This window comes from Phyllostomus hastatus, unplaced genomic scaffold, assembly GCF_019186645.2.
Source record: "Phyllostomus hastatus isolate PE091 unplaced genomic scaffold, TTU_PhHast_1.1 phas_contig_1162, whole genome shotgun sequence".
Lineage (NCBI taxonomy): Eukaryota > Metazoa > Chordata > Mammalia > Chiroptera > Phyllostomidae > Phyllostomus > Phyllostomus hastatus.
Window position 1 is genome coordinate 1,627,405 of NW_025333537.1, and position 16,414 is coordinate 1,643,818.

Consider the following 16,414-nt stretch of genomic DNA (forward strand, 5'->3'; position numbering starts at 1 on the left):
CGCAGAACGTCCCCCCGAACGCCACTCTAATTAAACGTTCCTCTTGAGATGTCACTGGTATTTCGTTTCTGTCATTTAGCCTTTTCATCTAATGCTACTGATCCAAGACATCCTATTTCTAGCAACAAGAGATAACTCAAACCTCCCCTATTCTGCCCTCTCCCCCCACCACCCCCGCCTCACTCCCTCCCACCTACTTAGGAGGTGCGTTCACCGTACTTAACCCCTTGTAATACACTAACTCCCCCTCCCAAGCGGCACCTGCATCGACCTCACTGCAGCCACTGGGGGGACCCCTGCTGGCCGCACTATCAGGAGGAACATCCAAGTGTACTGGGTGCTGGCTGCCCTTGCCACCCAGTCTGCAAGAAGCTGCAGACACCGTGCTTCTCAACTACGTCGGTGCAGTGGAATTCCACATGGAGGCTTTTAAAAAAAATACAGAGTCCCTGCCCCATTCCTGGGGGTTCTGGTTGACTTGCTCTGCGTGTGGCACAGGCACTAGGAGTTTGAAAAGCTGTCCCGGTGACTCTGAGGCGCAGCCAGGGCTGAGAACCACTGAGATGAAACCAGCTGTCCCCCAGGATTCTGTCAAGACTGACTGCTGCTTGGATTTGGGCAGGCACCCCACCTTTCTTGCTTTACCCTTATACACTTAGAACTTGAGCTTGCATAGGATCATCTGGTGGGATTGTTAAAACACAGATACCTGGGTTCCCCACAGTTTCTGAGGTAGGAGGTCTGGGGTGGAGCCTGAGAATGCGCATTTCTAATAAGCCCTAGGCAGTGCTGCTGCTGCTGCTGCGGACCGAGAGGCCGTCCTTCGAGACCGTCGTCTCAGAACTCTCCTGGCTCTTTTAATGCCCCTTGCAGGTGCTGCTGTTCGGCGCCGTGGTTCAGAACGCCATGCCTCCCTGTTCTGGTTTTCCTAGCTTGACCCCGAGGTCCTGACCGAGTCCTCCCTCCACCAGGCCTCCCGAGACCAGCCCAGCTGGCCAGGGGGCATCTCTTCCCCTGCCCCCCCCACCCCACATGGCTTGGGGCTCCCAGTTCAAAACTTTGACTTCAAACTGAACTCTTCTCATTCATGTGAAATCCTGTTGCAAGTTGCAACACTTACAATGCATAGATGCTGGGCTGGGAGGATAGCAACGTCACTGTCTGCACCTCTTTTTCCCTATGGGGGGGTCCTGAGGCGCTCTGGGGAGGCACTCGGGCCTTGGTGAGCAGAATTTGGAAACCACTGACCATCGCAGGCTCCACCGTGTAGATGAGGACACTGTGACTCGGAGTGGGGGGCGTGTCAGCGACATGCCCGCTCATCCCTCCACGTTGCCCATCACCAGCTCTGTGCCCGGCACCGTGCCGGGTCTGAGGGATGGCGGCGAGAAAGCGAGCAAGCCCGGCCCTCGCGAGCTTTCCTTCTAGCTGCGGAGGCAGTGAGGGAGTGAGCCCGCGGAGAGAAGCATCACAGACTGTGGTGAGAGGGAGGGGAGTCTAGCCTGCGCGACCAGCCGAGGAGTGCGATGAGGGTCTCCATGAAGTGCCCGTCTGTCATTCCGGGTCCCAGAGAAGGGGAAGGACCCAGCTGGGTGAGGAGCTGGGTGGGGCCGGGGTGGGGAGCTCTTGCTGAGCCGCAGCGAAAAGTCTGGGTTTGACTCCCGGCGGGATGGAGAAGCAGCAGCGCGGCTTACGCAGGGAAATGACAAGATCTGATCTTGTCTCCTCGAAGAAACGGATGAGTATCCGTGTTAGTATTTTTCATAGTATCTCACGCAGATACAATATTTGTGCCTGATTGCTTGAAGTCAAGGAGGATTATAAGCGATCTTCTGGGCCAGTATCTCTTCATCTGTTTGGCGCTTGGACTCCCTTCAAGTGTCTGACCAGAGCTAAGAGGTTTTCCTTAGGAAATACACCCTGCCCACCTGGGCCCAGGGGCCTTGCCTGTCAGAATGAATGAATGTCCTGAAGGCCATCGGAGGGCCTCTCACCTGGACCCCTGCTGGAGCATCTTCCTCGTGATACCTTTCCTCTGAAGACCCCTGATTTGGCTGGATATCATCACCACCCTGGATTTAGAGTCAGATTGTCTCCATTTCTTGGAGCCCCCGCTTCCCTGCCTGTAGGATGGGTTCATGCGCACGTCACAGGAGGACTTCAAGAATTAAATGAGACAATGTGGAAAGGTTCCTAAGCACCTGTATGCCCAGTAGGTATTAATCACTTTCCCTTCCTCCTTGGCAAAAAAAAGAAAGTAGCTTCTTATGAGGCAGAATCACACCGTTGTGAAGAAACTGGCTCTGGGGGCGGATGGGTGAGAATTGAATCCCAGTTCTGTCTTGTACTCAGTTTTCTCATCTATAGAATGGGAATAAATATGTGAAAACTTAGCATAGTGCCTGGCACCTGGCAAGCACTTCGATAATTAGTTCTTGATCATTTTTTTAAAAAGATTTTATTTATTTTGTAGAGAGGGAAGGGAGGGAGAAAGAGAGAGAGAAACATCAATGTGTGGTTGCTGGGAGCCGTGGCCTGCAACCCAGGCGCGTGCCCTGACTGGGAATCGAACCTGCGATGCTTTGGTTCGCAGCCCGCACTCAGTCCACTGAGCTACACCAGCCAGGGCTAGTTCTTGATCATTTTGATAATGCTGATGCTACTAATATTGTCTGCTCTGTGCCCCTCCTTGCTGCCTGGGCGAGGAACAGTCGGACTTACATGGGATGAACCGAAAACACAGGTTTGACTCTAAGGAGGTTAGCATTTCTCGAGCTCTGCCAGTCTATGGAAAACCCTTTTAGAGCATTGCTCCGTGGGAACCACCCTGGGTAAAGACAAAACGATGCGCCCAAAATCCGTGCCCCTTGGACAGCTCCGCCAGCTGTCTAGACCCTCGGTGCCGGAGTGGGGAACGACATTCTCCGGGCATCAGAGCCGGAGCTGCTTTCCTCCGGGGACATTTGGCAACTTGGAAAACCTGCCACCCCACGGGAGAGCGCAGGGACCAGCGATATGGAATCGATGCATAATGCAAGTGCCTGCTCTCTCCCCAGCCTAATTCTGTTTTGTTAAGTAATGACGGAATAAAAATTCAGGGTGAGATTTGCAGCTCCGTGTGATCAAACACCTATCGCCGTCGCTTCAGGCCAGATGGGTTGATTCATAAACAGATAAATAAATCAATGGGAAATGAAAAGTCATGGCCAAGAGAGAAATGAGACAGAAAATCATCCCCAGCTGTGACGTTTGTCTGGGGCAACCCACCCACGCTGCAGCGGGGGCCCCCGAAGCAGCTGATGGAGGATGACTATGGGGTGGGGACTCCACCCCAATAAGCAAGCTCTTATTGGGGGGCACCGCCTGCCTAAGCCAAGGTCATCCCAGGGAGTGGTGAACAGCCAGCGGTGGGCTCTCCACCATTAATGCCCCATTTGTGGGATTAACTGGGCTGTGTGGGCAATAATTTATGGGGAATCATTAACCTAATGATATTGGTTCTCCATAAACTGCTTAGTCTGTCTCGGGGAAAATGGATTTCATAAATCTAGGTGGAACATTCCGGGTGACTCATGGAAGGCTCGTCAGCAGGGCGGGGAGGGGTCACCAGACAGGGACACTCTGCATTCTTGGCTCAGGGGAAGGCCATGCCTTAAAAGTCTTCCTTTGATTTTCTTTTATCTGCCAGCAGCCCAGGAAGTTACTCAGGTTGAAGGAGGTTCCCAGGGTCGAGAAATCCAGGCCAGAAAAAGGTGCATGGATCTTCCTGACCTGGAGTTTTAGCTGCCGAGTCTGTCCTGCTCTGAAAATTCTGGCCAAGTGGAGAAGGCAGCATCCCCGGTGTAGGGAGTTCCCGGGCCACAGAGGTCATACCTTTCCTCATCTAGAAAAGAATCAATGTCCTTTCAAAACAAGTCGGCTTCTAGATCTGCCACCTGCTGGGCTGGGAGGCCCACTCCCTTGAGTGAGGGGGCCAGGCAAGCCCCTGGGGTGACTTTGGAGACAAAGTGACGAGATGGGCCAGCAAGCTGGCGCTGGAGGGAAGGGTGGCAGGATACGAGCAAAGGCGCTGAGGTCTAGGCTAGCTCGACCTGTTTGGGGAACAGAAACTTTACCGCCATAATCATGGGGTTAGGAGCACTTACCCCCACTTAAGAGATGAGAAAACTGAGGCCCAGGATGATTAGGAAGACAACCCCCAGCCACCCTGGAAGGCGGGGTTTGCAGGAAGTGGTGATGGATGCCAGTCCCTGCGTGTCACCCTGGGATCAGGGGTTAGCACAATGAGGCCTGTGGGTCCAGTCAGGCCTTTCCCTGTTTTTGTAAATAAAGTTTTATTGGAACACAGCCATTCATGGACTCAGTGCCCAGGGCTTCCTGCTACCCTGACAGAGTTGAGTAGTCCAAACAGAAACCTCCTGGTCTGGAACACCTAAAGTATTTTCTATCCGACCCTTTTCAGGTAAAGCGTGCACCACCCCGCACTAGTCAAGGGCATCCCCCCTCTTGCCCTGTGCCCCCGGGGCAGCAGAGGACAATCCTATGGCCCCTGGGGAATATGTACCAACTGGTCTGTTGTGTGGATCCCAAAAGAGGAAAAAGGAAAATCTCTGAATATTTCTTTCCTAAGTGGACGAACAGGGTTGTTTGAGGACAGGAGCGTCCCTTCCACGTGGGCGGGAGGTACTGCTATCCAGGGAGAAGCATCCCACCCGTTGATCATCTCCATCCCAGGTAGTACAGGGACAGCCCCGTTCGATCCTACCTGGTGACAAACGGCGCTTGGGGTGAGAAAGCCAGGGGGCGCCCTCCTCACCAGCAGCCAGGCCTGTGTGTGGCCGCACAGTGCGGGGCACGCATGGCATTGTGGCATGGCCCCAGCCGAGGTCGGGGTTGGTTCAAGCCCTTACTGAACCTGCCCACCTCATCCACTCCCTGAGCCCGGGTGATAGGAAAACTGTGGTGTTTTCCCCCAAACGCTTGGATTCGAAACTGGGTGGAAAGTATCTCTTCGGCCACCGGGAAGCCTTGTCGAACAGCAGAGAGGGGTCTCCCTCCTGCCTTCTGCCAGCATGACAGCACCGTGTAGGGAAGGGAACATCGTAGACTTCAGGGTGAGCCTACCTGGGTTTAAGTCCTGACTCTGCCACGGAGCAGCCGGCTGATCTGGGCAGGCTACTTAACTCTTCCGAGCCTCCGATTTTTGGTCTGTAGTGCAGAGATAACAGTAGCAGCAGACTTCTGGCTTGGAGTTCACATCCCCTTAATCTAATTAAGGGAGGCGAGGATTTTCCCCTGGTGCTTTTAGTGGCAGAGGGCTCTGCTATTTATAATAATAGCTCTGTCTTATCAGGTGTTGTTAAGATTAAGATGAGAAATGTTAAGCATGAGCCACATGGTAGTTTAAATTCCTGCTCTTGATTTTGAAGTCAGGTATAAGGATTATATTTCCCAGGCTCCTTTGTAGCTGGACGTGGCCATGTCAGAAAGTCATGGCCAATGAGATACAAAAGGAATGGTGTCTAAAACTCCTGGGAAGCACTTTCTTTTTCCTAGTTCTTGGGAACGAGAAGGTGGGCGTGATGACCGGAGCTGGAGCACCCATTTTGAACCATGAGGAGGAAGACTTGTATTGAGGGGGCAAAACAATGAGCTTGAAGGAGCTGGGGCACCTGAACTCCTTAACTGCAGTGGTTGATTCTGTGAGGGAGAAATAAGCTGCCATCTTTAAATTTTGAGTTTGCTCCTCAGAGTAGAATTAATTTTTGTTTACCAACCACGTGGCCTTGAGCAAAGTTTCTTAATCTCTCTGAGCCTCAGTAACCTCATTAACAAAATAGGCTTAAGAATCCCAACCCCTGAGAAATGGCAAGAGGATTACAGGACGCACGTCATGCTTTTCTGCTGCCTCAAAACTCTGTGCGATGGTGTCACTGAAATGCAGACCCTCAGATCCCACACTGACATGTCTGAGTCTCCAGGCCTGACGATGGGGCCAGCGTGCATTTGTGTCAAGTCCCCAGGTGATGGGACGCCCAGACAGGTTTGGGAAGCAAGAGGCTGAGAAGCTCACGCTTCCTTCCCTGCCTTCAAGAGCAGAGTAAACATTAAAAGATGAGGCGCACGTGTCTCGGCAGGGGGTCTACCTGCTTGGAAGTGGCCTTGCAAGGGCTCTGGCCCCCTGCCCTGCACCCAGACATCCCGCTGCAATCTTCGCTCAGAGGGAGGCGTGACTTACTGCGTCACCGCATGGGGTGTGCCATCAGCAGCCACCAGCTGCTCCGTCCGGTCTGAGCTGCTTGCTCCAAATCTCTGTTTAAAATGCAGCAGCGTCTGTGGATTATGGCTTGCTGGTTTACAGGCTCATGATGGATCATTTAATCTAATTAACAGGCGGCAAAGATTCTCCCCTGGTGCTTTCGGCCGCAGAGGGCTCTAATTTTTAAGCAGAGCTTACTGGCGGAGAGCACTTGCTTTCCGGGCGGGGACGCCTGGGCCCTGAGGCTGACTGCGCGTTCCGGACTCATCACTTAACCCCTCGGAAGAGTCAGTTTCCACCCCTTTGAGCCGGTTTTGGGCCACGCCCTTTGCAGGCACAGAAAAGCTCCCTGACAGCCCCACGAGGCAGGTCTCTTCGTGATTCTCATTTACAGGCGGGGAAACTGAGGCCCAGAGAGTGTAACTAAACTGCGCAGATCCCCCAGGGAGTAAGAGCTGTAAGTCTGGCTGACGGAGGGTGAGCTAGCGGAGCGGCTCCGGAGAGTTTAGTGTGGGTGTCACACAGCACACGCACCGCTGACTGCTGTAACGAGTAACTGCTGTTGTGATTGTCACTGCCAGGTGGCTGTCATCGATGCAGGTGACACGGGAGCCAAGGAGCACGGGCCATACAGGAAAAGCAGCACCGCTGTCCAGGTGGAGGCGTGCGAGGGTCAGAACGAGACCAGTGGGTGGACAGGGTGGACCCTCCGAATCATCTGTCCTGGTCCCGATACGGGCTGATGCCCTAGGGAGTGCATGTCATCAGACGCTGTTTCTTTTTTTTTCTTTCTTTTTTTAGATTTTATTTGTTTATTTTTAGAGAGACAGGAAGGGAGGGAGAAAGAGAGAGTGAGAAACAACAATGTGCAAGGGAAACCTTGATTGGTTGCCTCTCGCACACTTCCCCACATGGGGACCTGGCCCACAACCCTGCATGTGCCCTGACTGGGAATCGAACTGGCGACCTTTTGGTTTGCAGGCCGGCACTCAGTCCACTGAGCTACCCCAACCTGGGCCAGATACCGTCTCTTGACCCTTACAAAGCTTTTGGTGGCAGAGACTCTGTTTGTTTGGTGACCATCTCAGTTACCTTGTTTGCTTTCCTTCCAGCCGCACTGGATCCCTCAGCGTGTCTGGAGCCAGACACGCCCACCCATCCTCTCCTCAGGACTCCTCGTCCAGGCAGAAGTCTGAGGAGAGCCGTCAGCGAACAGCGGACAGGAAACCCACACTCCGAATTTCCCATATTGTACTGCACTTGCGTCGTCGCACCTCTTCAGCTGTGATGTACTTCCAAGTGAATTACAGACATCCATCCTAATCACTCGATCGTTTCTGTGAAGTTCAGAGTCATTCGTGCCCCTGAGACCAGCACTGGCAGCCCCGTGGCTGTGGTTCAGGTGGACACAGAGCCCCCGGAGTGGGGAACTGGAGGTGGGAATCTAGGCCCTTGGTCCCCAGAACCACCTTCTCAGCTGAGCAGATCCCCCAGAACTGGTGGCTCCAGAGAGTATTGTTTGAAAGTCCTTAATGTTCATTTTGTGGAAGAGGAAGTAGAGGCTTGGTTGGGGGCGGGTCTGCTTTGCCCCAGTCAATCATAAATCCATCAAGGATTTGCACACAGCCCCCCTTGGTCATTTGGTAGCTGCAACGGACCTTCCCCGGGGAAAATGCACGCACCGTAGGGGGTGAGATGCACAGACGCCTGCATCCATTTGTGGTTCCCCAAGAACACAGTGCGTCGAGACTTTACCCTCCAGCCACGTGGCTCCCCCCCCGAGATGCTACGGTGGGAAGTTTCCTGACCTGGAGGGTAAAGTCTCCCCTCTCAGACCGTTAGGTCACGTTGTACTGCCTTGATCAGGAGAATGTGAAGGGAGGTGAGAGACAGATGGAGAGATGAAAGGAAACAGTTGAGGGAGAGAGAACAGAGAGGGGGGAGGGGGAGGGGAGAGGGGAGAACTAGCGTGCACAGAGACCTGGAGAGAGAGCAAGGGAAGACCCGCCCCCAGGACCCCCTGGGCTGGCAGGAAGGGCTCACTTGGGAAGCAGCGGCCTGTTGGCACTGCCTCCGGTGGCCTCCTGAACCGCTCACATGCTGCCAGCTTCCTGCAGACGCCAAAGCAAAGCGTCTCAACAAAGTGCCTGGCGCCTGAAAGGAGGGAAGAGAATACCACCTTCAGCAGTGGCCCAGCCATTGCTGAGGTCTCAAAAACACCCTCAATTTCACTATCCACCTCCCCTCCCGATTTTGCATGTAGAGGTCCCCGTGGTGAGTGGGCCTCTCAGTGGGAGAGGCACTGGCCTGACACCTGTGGGCTCTGCACCACAGGCAGGGGAGGGAACAGCAGAGGCTTCTGGGTAGGGCTGGGTAGACACACAGGGTGAGGGGTCAGGGTGTGGTCTGTGGTCCCAGAGAGAGCTCCGGACCCAAAGAAAGAGTGAGGGCAAGGACAGAGAACGGGCCTCTTGTCTGGACCATTATGCTCACTCAGTCTGCAGAGCACAGGGAAGGTGGGGAAGAGGATAGAAGAGGAAAGACAATGCGAGACCAAGAGAAAAGGACATATTGTGAAAGTCAGGGAGGTGGCTAAGAGATTGGTGTGCAGAGTCCACCCCTCTCTCTATCCATCATCCATCCACCCACCATCCATCCATCCACCCATCCATCCATCATCCATCCATCCATCCATCATCCATCCATCCATCCACTCACCCACCCACCCATCCATCCACCCACCCATCCATCCATCCATCTGTCCATCCATCCATCATCCATCCACCCATCTAACCCCGTGTGTGTGTGTCTGCCTGCCCATCTCCTTTTCTGTACACACATTAACCAGATATGTATGGAACATCCGTCACGTACCCGGCGTGTGCTTGGCACAGGGTATATGGTAAAGCATATGGCTAAACAGGTCCCCCATCCCACAGACCTGATATTTCAGAGTAATGACACTCAATAATCAAGTAAATAATGAAAAAATCAGGAAGCAATAGGGCTCTGATCAGAACAAAGACGAGTGCCAGCTGGCTGGTCATAGTTGTGCCCGAGTGTGTCGGGTGTCCTCTCTGACTGTGAAGGTCCTTGGGATGGACACTTGTCAACCAGGGGGGAGATGCTGGAAAAGCCCAGAGCCAGCCGCCCCCACCCACGGCCCGCAGCTCCAGAGAGACAGGAGGGGCCACGCCCCTGGCTGACGCTCCGGCCTCTGAAGACTTGGCTCAGCCGTGGTTTCCTGGCTTGACCTCTGGACAAATGAAAACAAGGCGTTTTCCTTTGGCACCTGCTTCTGGAGAAGGGCTCCACTGTCTTGTCTCTATTCAGAGTCAGTTGAACAGGGTGTGGACGTTTCTAGATGGAGGGAAGCGGCCAGAGACGGACTCCGCGGGCTCTAGGGAAGGTGGCGTTTAGATTTCAAGTGGCTGCTGAGAAGGGGACTGGCCCCCACGTCTGTCTGGGGAAGGTTTTAAAAGTGGAGTTTTGAGTTGTGTTTCTGCCAGAAACATCCCAGGCCTCTTTGCAAGAGTCCAAACCCCTCTTTCCTGGGGGGGTGCACTTCATGCAGCTTGGTTGCCCTGACCTCCATGCTGGCCCGCCAAAACTGTGCACGTGCAGCCATGTGGAGTGAAGCAGAATACCTCCTCCTTCCGGTCACAGGGGCCGGTTTGACCGTGGGTTCATGAGCCGAGCTGATGACCCAGAGCTCTGCCTAGGATTTTTCTGTTGGAGTTCCTGGGAAAGATGGTTTTCTTGCTCAGACGGCTGGACAGGACAAGGCGAGCCCATGGCCGCTAGTGGCTGTGTTTCCCATCCCATCACGAGAGCCAGACAGAGAAGAAAGATAACGAGGCAGCGTTCCCTGATAGATTCAGTTTGCACTCCTGGATCCAGCTGTATCTGAACTCCAAACTCACTCTGGGATGTTGTATTTCATGAGCTAGAATAGTCCAAGTTTTCCAAAGCTAGTTTGGGCTGGGTCTCTATCACTCACAACTCAAAAAAACCCATGCTGATACAGGTCCACCATGCAAGGGATTGTAGCATCATGTGAGGCCTCTCTGGTTTGCAACCCACCCGGCAAGAGTTCCATTCCATTCCATTGCTTCCCCTCTGATTGCACTGACTCTGGTCAGCTCACCTGACTTGCTCTGAGCACCCACTATACGCTGGGCCTTTTACTGGGTTCTACGGGTTCGGATTTGGAGATGAACAATTGCCCATCTTTCCTCTGAAGGAGTGGAAAGTCCCTTGTAAACAGTCACTGAACAATGGGATAAATGTCCTTATTTCTAAGTGCCATGAAATGAGAGAGAAAGATCTCTCACAGTTCTGATTTATTTTGTTTTTCACTCCATGCGAGCCAGTGGGGTTTAGTACTCAAGAACAAACACCGCAGGACCAGACACATTAATTTGCTGTTTTTCAGCTGGGTGACCTCCTGAGCCTTACTTTCGTCATCTGCAAAGTGGGGTTGTTGACAGAATCTATGTGGGCTTGTTGTAAAAAGTCAGTGGGAGAATTAATGGGTCAAGTGCCTGGCACACACCCAAGTGCTCAGTACGCAACCGTTACCTCCCTCGCCTCTGCCTGCAGGGGGTGGCGGGCGGGGAGGAATGGCGGTGAACCCTGGGGTCAGCAACCGAAATTCTCTCTATGCCCGTCAGACACAGCTGCTCCAGGGCCTTGTACCCTTCTAGCGCATAAACATGTGCTTCAGATAAACTCAGCCTAGTGTGTTGAGTGAAAAGTTAAGAATTGTTGAAAGCAGAGCGAGGTCCAAGCCCTCAGCAGGGCCCAGGGTTAACGCCAGAACTTCTCTCTGGAAGGGGCTAGGGGTCAAGTTTGCCTGAACCGTGGGCTGCGGGGCTTCACTTGCAGCTGCACAGTGGGCAAAGCCCTTGATCTGAGATTCAGAAAATCTTCATTCACATCAACAAATAGAGGCAGGTGATGGAGATTACTGGGGGCGTGGTCTAAATCCACTGGGCAGGGCCGCTCTGCCCCTCTGCAGAGCTCCCTCTGGCTACTTGGGACAAATGACAAGGGGCTGGAGGGAAGCTCAGAGGTCAGTAGCCCAGTGCAACAGCTTCATTCTACAGAAGGGGAAACCAAGGCACAGAAGAGCGTGTCCGCGGCGACCCGTCAGGTTCCTGACAGACCCAGGCAGGAACCCATTTAGCCTGTCCTTCCATTCTGCCTAAGGCCCCTCTCAGAGCTCTCCGTGGGGCTTGGGCTGGAGGGAGAGGGCAGCCAGAGGGGGAGGGGGCAGGGGGACAGCTTGGGTACACACTCTTCCCCCAGCCGGGCTTTCCCTTCGCTCCCCATAAGGCCGTTCTCTGCCCGCCTGTTTCCCTTCCTCTTCTCGGGGGTCACCCCCTTTGGTCTCACCCTGAATGGCCTGCCTCTCCCTTCAACGCCTGCTGTAACCAGGCCTGCCTTCTCCAACCCAGCCCCCACAACGAGGAACAAAAACTCACATTTTCAGATGGACCAGACCCGCAACAAATGAGAGAGCCAGGTGCAACACAGTAGGGGATGGTGGGGACTGTGGCAAACTGGAGAGTCCACGCCTGCGTGAAACGGGCAGCTGCTCACTACCCCGCTCACAGTGACGCTGCCACAGGAGCAAAGGCACACTTGGGGTGGCCCATTGTGCATTTTTTTAGAAATCAGAAATGGAGATTTTTGCATCTAGTCTCTTATTTAGAAAGAGAACACGCCTGCTGGCGGGGGGTTGGGGTGGGGTTGGCCCTCAGTTTGTGACTTGCAGTGGTCTCCCCCACTCACTGGTGGCCCAGGCCTCGGCGTGTGACGATCAGCCCCACAGAACAGGAAAAAGCAGAGCCAGTCCGGGGCTTTGGCACGAAGTCAGCCGCCGAGGGGAAGGGGCCTCAGCGGCATGGCTGAATTTCGGAAACCCCAGGCGCAGCCCCCACTGCTGCGATTTTTCTCTGCTGCGCACAAGCAAGCAGCTTCTGCCAGGCCCCTCTGGATGCTGACAGCCCAGGATGTGGAATTGACTTTGAAATGCTAATCTGGGGGGAAAGTGATATTGATGTTGCTGACTCATTAAGGGCTGGCCTGCTTTAAACTTGGGAGCGCTCCTGCCCGTCTCCAGCCTTGGCAGGAGCCCGGGAGGAGGCTGTTTTTATTAAATCAGAGAGATGAATCAGAAGGCCTAAGCGGACAGGGGAAGTGGAGGGTAGAATCACAACACACGGAGACCCACGAGCTCTCCACAAGTCATTTACAGAGACGGGGACAGTGGGGACACCGGTCTCAGAACATTAACCCCGGAGCCAACTCCCTCCCAGGTTCGCTGGTCCCAGGTTTGGGGATGGAGTGAGGGGTCGGGTCACAGGACCTGGCGTCATTGGACCTCAAAGTGGCACAAGGCAATGGATCGGAGCGGCCAACTGTGACTTACGGGAGGCCTCCCTTGCAGATTCCCTCTGCAGGGTCTGAGTTTCACCTGGAGACAGTCCAGAACTGGTAGCTGCCAAGACAGCCGGTGGTTGCAGCCACGGAGGGCCCGCTCCCTGGTAGACAGGAGGACTAGCTCAGGGCTGTCTCCCCACGGCCCCCGTGTGGGACAAACTGCTCTCTGGATCCCCGGTGACAGCCGATGCTTACTGCAGGCTGGCCAGATGGTGCTCTTACTGTTTCCATGTGACAGATGAGGAAACTGAGACCTAGAGAGGGTCACGCGGCCAGTGAGCAGCAGAACTAGGATTCAGACCCAGACAGTCTGACTCTCAGGTTCAATCAAGGTCTTAGTTAGCCCCTCAGCTCGGGAGCCCCTTGGTTTCTTCCCGACGCCCGGCACATAGGAAGGAGATGCTGGATACGTCCTGCCACTCACTCGCACAGACAATCGCTCACCAACGTGTATCAGATGCTGCCATGTACTACCTTGCTGGATCTCGCAAGAACCCGCCCAGGAAGCACCTTTCCCCTCTTACAGATGACGACGTGGGGGTCCAGTCCCGCTTGCTGGCCTGCTGTGGCCCCCGGCACTGGCACAGCCTCCGAGCTGCAGGCGTTGGAAGCTGGATTCATGGCTTAATCTTCTGACCCTGATTCTAGCATTTTCACTTCTCTCGAGCTTGGCACTGAAATGTGACTTCCTTGAAGGCAGGCAAAGGAGGTCCCACTAGGTTTTCGCTCCCCAGGTGCCTACTGCACAGCTGAGCCGGCTCGTTCGCTCGTTCACTGCACAGGTGTGCACGTGAAATGCCTCTCTTGGCTGTGCTGAGGGGTGGGGATGGAGCCAGGGGCCCTGCGTCCGTGGCCCTGCCCCAGTGACCATGCAAGGGGGGGCGAGGGGACTTCCAAACTAGTAGTGTTCGTGCCTCTCTCACCCAATGCAATGGCTTGTGAGAGGACTGAGCCAGGCCACCTGGAACCTGGAGTGAGGGAGGGGGCTGAAGGTCAGAGAAGTTGCCCTGGTGTGTTGGAGCATTTCCGGACATGGCCTTGGGTCCAGACAGGCTTGAGCTGGGGTCCTGCCTTTTCGATTGAACAGCCCCGGGCCCTCAGGAAAGCTGCTGCACCGCTCTGCACTGGTTTCCTTCTCTGTGGAGCATGGGCGTCACAGTCCCTGGCTCTCGGGACTGCAGGAGAAAGGTACAGGACGCACCAAGGACAGAGCCTGGCCTGTCGGGAGAACCACAGAACCGTAGCTAGTGTTGTCGTCGTCATGGCCATCATTGGTACAACTCTCAGTGGGCCCTCGGTAGACTCTGGAGGCCTCCAGCCAGCCCCCCTGAACAGGCCTCGGCCCCTCCGGCTTCCTTCTTCCAACTTCCTTTCCTGACGCCGATGGGCATTCCTGCTGTCCTGCTCCAGAACCCCCAGCCGTGAGCTCTGCATTTTTCCAAGTGGCTCCCTTTTTTTGCTTGTTTTGTTTAATCCTTATTGTATTTTTCCATTACCATTTAGTCCCCCTGCACCCCCTCCCCCACCAGCAACCACCACATTGCTGTCCACGTCCACGAGTCCTTTTTCCTTTTTGCTCAGTCCCTCCACTCCCTCACCGCCCCACCCACCCACCCCACCACGAGCGGTCATCCTGTCTGCAAGTGGCTCCCTTGTATGCTGCTGACCCCCGGGGCCCCGAGACAGACACAGGTCTGCCCACCACGGGAGCTCTCCATCTAGAACTCCGCGTTCCCCGGGACTTCCCATCAGGTGGTAGAGATTGGTATTCACGGCTCCGTGGTCAGACGGAGCTGGAACGACCTACCGTGGAACACAGTGGTGATTGAAACGTCAATGGTGCCCCAGCTGGAGTCAGTCAGATGTGGTTGAATTGCAGTTTTTGCTCTTGTTCCAGAAGGGTCTTTCAATTTTGTGCTAACCGCCTTGGCTTCCTGTTACTGCACCCCTGGGCTCCTGCAGGCGGGAAGATGATGGGTTACCCTCCTGACGGGTGTGCTCAGGCCACTTTCAAACCAGGGACATGGCTCCGCCCACCACAACCACTCGCAAAGCAGTAATTTTGGTTGGTGTGGCCCCTCCTGCTTCACCCCCAGTTTAGGGCCATTTTCTCTTGAAATGACAAACGGGGTGTAATAATGATGCCGATGGCTCCCCTGTCTTCTTGCTGCCGGGGCCAGAGGCCGTTTCAGATCTCAGCAGTTGGAAAGATGTCAACGCCAAATGGAAATCTAATCAAGAGGCAAGGAAAGGTGGGCTTGTCGGCGCCTTTGGGGATGCGCTAGCCGCCCAGCTCGGGCCAGAGTGCTTCTCTTTGCAAGCCCCGTTCCCAGACAGTCCCTTCCCTCGACCACGCTTTGGACTGATTTGTAACGTATGTTCCTGTAAACAAAATGATTTCATGTAAAGGTGGACTTTAATTTGATTGACACGTATATATATATTGGTCTTAAGCCTAGAATGTGATCCCTGCTGTCCCTCAGGGGATCCCCAGGGAAAGAACTTACCCTAAAGGAAGAGGTGACCAGGCATGATGACAGTATTCTAACGGCCAAGCCTGAGTTTCCACGGGGCGCGAGGACTCCGGGTGGGAAGATTATGGTATTGTGAGTCTTGCTCACATTCATCCCCTACTTGGTGGCCTAGATTCATGTGCCAGAGGGAGAAGCAAAGGAGCAGCTCCTCAAGAAGTAGCTTGATGCTCAAGCAGCAGCCCTGAGACGCCTTTGCTATGGTGTCTCTTCCCTCTGATATGGTGTATCTTCCCTCTGATATGGTGTATCTTCTCTCTGATATAGTGTATCTTCCCTTCTAGTGTGGTGTATCTTCCTTCTGATATAGTATATCTTCCTCTGATATGGTGTATCTTCCCTCTGATATAGCGTATCTTCCCTTCTAATGTGGTGTCTCTTCCCTCTGATATAGTATATCTTCCCTCTGATATGGTGTATCTTCTCTCTGATATAGTGTATCTTCCCTTCTAGTGTGGTGTATCTTCCCTCTGATGAGGGGTATCTCAAGGAAGAGAAAGCCATTCACATCCTCCTCTTCATCCTGGACTAACGGGCAATGTCAGGCCGGGGGAAGTTCAGCCCCTGACAGTGGGGCCCTGGTGGGGGAGTGGGGGAGATGACGAAAGATGGAAATAGCGCCCGGCCTCCGCTCAGCCCAGCGGGCGGTACAGGGGAAGCACCACCCCGGAAGGGGAACACGGGCGTGCTGTATCTCTCGCCGTCACTCTGCCTTGCTGAGAGGGGCCTGTGACGGCTGGTGACCTGGTTGTTCGAACTCAGCTGAGGGCTGAAGGAAAAAGGAAGATGACGGAGCTCTTTGAAAGGGAAGAACAGGTGCTTCCAGATCAGGGAACAGGGTGGGTCGCTCAAAGTCAGGGGACCCCGGGGTAGCCAGGGAGAAGCACATGAAAGGGTCTGAGAGATGCGAAGATGACAACGCTCGCCTGCGGGGAGTAGCCAATTATGGGGGACTTTTTAAAGCAGCACGTAGAAGCCCAGCGAGCAATCAATCAGTGGGGTCGCTGGCAAATGAGCTCCAAGTGTGGGATGCTGTTCAGTTACCTGTCAGGGATGGTGCCTGTTACCTGCCTCTCAGGGGACTACACCTGGTGAGCCACCCAGCGAGAGCATTGCTTCCCCAGGAACGGGGCCTCCTTAAGGAAAGGGGCTTCTCGTTCAGAGGTGGGGGGTCAGA